This window comes from Crotalus tigris, unplaced genomic scaffold (genome assembly GCF_016545835.1).
Source record: "Crotalus tigris isolate CLP2741 ecotype Arizona unplaced genomic scaffold, ASM1654583v1 scf7180000024366.1712601, whole genome shotgun sequence".
Taxonomy (NCBI): Eukaryota; Metazoa; Chordata; class Lepidosauria; order Squamata; family Viperidae; genus Crotalus; species Crotalus tigris.
In genome coordinates this window covers 505,434-509,078 of record NW_024100534.1, presented here as the reverse complement: position 1 = coordinate 509,078, position 3,645 = coordinate 505,434, and positions in this window count along the sequence as shown.

The following is a 3,645-nucleotide window of genomic DNA, read 5'->3' as shown; positions in this document are numbered from 1 at the left end:
ACAACTTGGCTAGGTCAGAATCTTCATGGCAGAGAAAGTCATAAAAAATCATTGAATGTCTAGGATGTAAATTTTGTTTGTAGCCTTGTGATTTAAAGTTTGTTGCCTTTCTTTGGGTTTACCAAATGAACAGATACTTGCTGTGGCAGTGGATGGGCTTAAGCCACAGGGTATGTGTACTTAACAGTCCCCCATTTCATCTCTCCCACTTCCTAAATTCTTAAAGGAGAATTGCCAATGTCCAGAGAGTGCAAAATCCAAAATCTCTGAAATTTTAAAATCTATAATGTTGATTATCTGCTTAACTATAGATATATGTGAAAGATACATGTAATTAGGGACAAAGAAAGTAAATTTAGTTCTCACTATTTGTGCACCTTTAATGTTTTCTAACAAAAGTAGTGGCAAATTTGTAGTAGCATCAACCCCTCCATAATATTCATTCATTCATTCATTCAACCTTTACTGTTTTTACAACTAACTCAAGGTGTTCCACAACAGCAACCCTGTGAATCAGGTTGGGCTGAGAAAGTGTGACTGGACCAAAGTTACCCAGCTGGCTTTCATGGCTAAGATGGAACTTGAACTCACAGCCTCCTGATTTCTAGCCTGGTGCTTTAACTACTAGATCAAACTAGCTCTCTTCCTAAAGAATTCATAATTCTAAAGTTGAAGACAAGTCTTGGGCAACTCTCTCCTTCCTTGAAGGATTGGTGGATAAAGTCATTGTTCATCTTTGAAGGCTGAGCTTTTCTAAGAGGCTGTAGTCCACATGCTTCCTGCTCTTTTCCACAAAGGGAACAAGTAAGGGCGGAAGGCAGTTACAGCTACTGTTCAATTAAAAGCCAGAGCTTTACATGAGCAAATATACAGTAGGTGTCAGAGGTATCCACAAAGATGTATGCATGTATCTGTTTCTGTATATTCCATATCATAGTGGACATGGAGTTGTGTTTAAATCCCCATCGATTTTAAACAAACATGGTGTCTCTCTCACACACAAACACACAACACAAATGTAGGCCTTTGATTGCAGTCCTTTTGCAAATTTAGATCCCCTGTAGACATCCAAGTGATGTCCATGTCTTCTTCCCTGGGAAGAAATGTAACTTTTGAAAAAAAAATCCTCAATTTGCATAGGGATCATTGCTTCCCATTGCTTCAAAGCAACTTCTGTACCAACTGAACAATCCTGCCTGTATTTTTGATTTGTAGTGTCACCTTCTTCAGAATGGCTGGACATTGTTAAGGCACATTTTGCTGATAATGAAAATCAGAGATCACAGAGAAAGAATTTGAGCAATCTGAAGCAATCCAGGGGGATTATTAAAGGAAGGTACAGCCATGTTATTAATTGAAAATTTAGACTACAGTAAATACTGTATTTAAGATTCAGCTCAATAAAGAGTTATTTGTAATAAATGAAATTGGTCTTTTTGGTGACATCACTTCACAATAGCCCATCAGCGTAATAAACATGTTTCTTAGGCAAACAGGCAAAACTAATTAAACATGACAGCTGTAAAGATATGTACCTGTTTGACCCGTCAGGATTTAAAGTCTATTAGAGGGTGTATTTTTTTTGCTATGTGAATTAGGTGATCCCAAAATTGCAGTGACGAGATTTATAATTATTTCTCAGGACTAAGTGCTCAGAAGAGAAAAAAATATGAGGGAATTAAATTTCCCAGTGATAGTAGCCTAATTCTTCAGTTAAGACAAAGGAAATGCCCATCTCCTGGATTGCAGAATTTTTCAGGCCACAAATCAATTGAAGACCTGTTCAGTTCATTCAGTTTAACCCTGAATTGGTAGACTTCAGTCCTCAAAGTTCTCCACAATGTCTTGTTGGCCTGAAAAATTCCAGGACATGAAGTTCAGACATCTGGAAGGCAATCAGGTGGTATAAATGTCTGGTATCCAGAAATGTTGTCTCAGGATGGGGAGGACTGCTAGGATCTCTCTCTCTCTCTCTCTCTCTATGTGTGTGTGTGTGTGTGTGTTTGTGTCTTTGAGTCAGTGTCAAATCCTGGCGACTGCCTGGCAAGTCTCTGCAGTTTTCTTGGCAAGATATTTCAGAAGTGGTTTGCCATTGCTTCCTTCCTAGGGCTGGGAGAGAATGACTAGCCCAAGGTCACTCAGCCAGCTTTGTGCCTAAACCAGGACTAGAACGCAGGAATAAAGCAGAACTAGAACTACTACAACAAATTGTCTGCTTGTTTTTCTTAGATAAAGAGTATGTTAATCTGGGCAGGTCAACCTCTAGGACTATAGTAAAAACAAAGACACTTTTTCTTTTTTACCTGCCACTGGTGATAAAATCTCATATCCAAAATGTTTTTGCCTGACGGCAGATAATTTCACATACACAGGTTCTGCAAACTTTTTATTAATCAACAAGTCAGTTCTATGAATATTGCACAGATAAATCTTGTAGAATGCATTCAAAGATAACCTTATTGGGACTGAGACTACTGAAATACAGTAAGTGTGCAGGAAAAAGCACAAGACAGCCAAAATAACTCTCTGGAGGATAAAAACATTTTGGCAAGCAAAAAAGGAACAAGAGACAAAACAAGATAGCACGTGGGACCCATAAAACCCAAAGTTCCAAGCATGTGGACATTGATGGATTTTCTTAACGAATAAAGTGCCATAGGGGGTGAGTGCCACCTCCCAATTCTAATTCAATATCTAGACCAGAGGCTTGCAAGAGCAACAAGCCCAGCCTGGATAAGACCTGCTATGATTCCTTAATTTGGAGAGGGCAAACCAAACAAGCTTCCAACAGGCAATTATCTGCAAAAGCCTTTAAAGGCACAAGAGGCTTTTTGCTGAAAAGGAAAAGGGGGCATCTCCTTTTGACTATATTTTCCTGGCGAAGTCGTGGATGTTCATATGTAAGCCTCCTTTTGCCTTTCTTTTCCTATTTGCCCAGATGAGGGCTCAATTTACTGTTGTGTTGGGAATGACCTTCATTCAACAGTTTCCATCTACAGTCAGGCATCGAATTTATGAAATGGATCCGTTCCGCCTCCACACTTATAGCCACTGTTGCTTTTTTAAAATGTGTGTGAGAAAGGTTGAGTTCCTGCATTAGTTCAGTTTGTCTGCCATTAAAGCCTCCTTTCTCCACATACCCCCTCCCCCTCCTTTTTTGCAGGTGTATGAATTTCAGCCCAAGGCAAAAAAAACAACCATGCTTTCCCTTAAGAACTCATGGCGTTTCTGGAGTCCAGATGGTTCCAATTTGAGGCCTATGTTTAGTGATGTAGCTGGATTGGGTTTCTTCCCTGAAACCAACAAAACCTGTGTTAGCATTTTGCTTGGATTAAAATATTTATCCCTTTTTTTGTAGGGCAAAAAGAGACTCCCGAAGCCACTGAAGGAAGGAAATCATTACAGAGATCTACAGAAGTAGGTCATGTGCTACAGCTGCTCATAGTTTGAGAGGAAGAAACATGGGACCTCAAACATGGAACATGACTCCTGCAGAATGCTTGGGAGCAACCCAAGAAAAACATCCTCAGAGGCTTATTTAATAAGCATTATCTATAATCGTCTCAATGTGTGCTCATGTTTCCTTAGCATTTTTGCACCTACATCCCAGAGTTAACAAGATTCTGGAATGGAACACAAACTAAG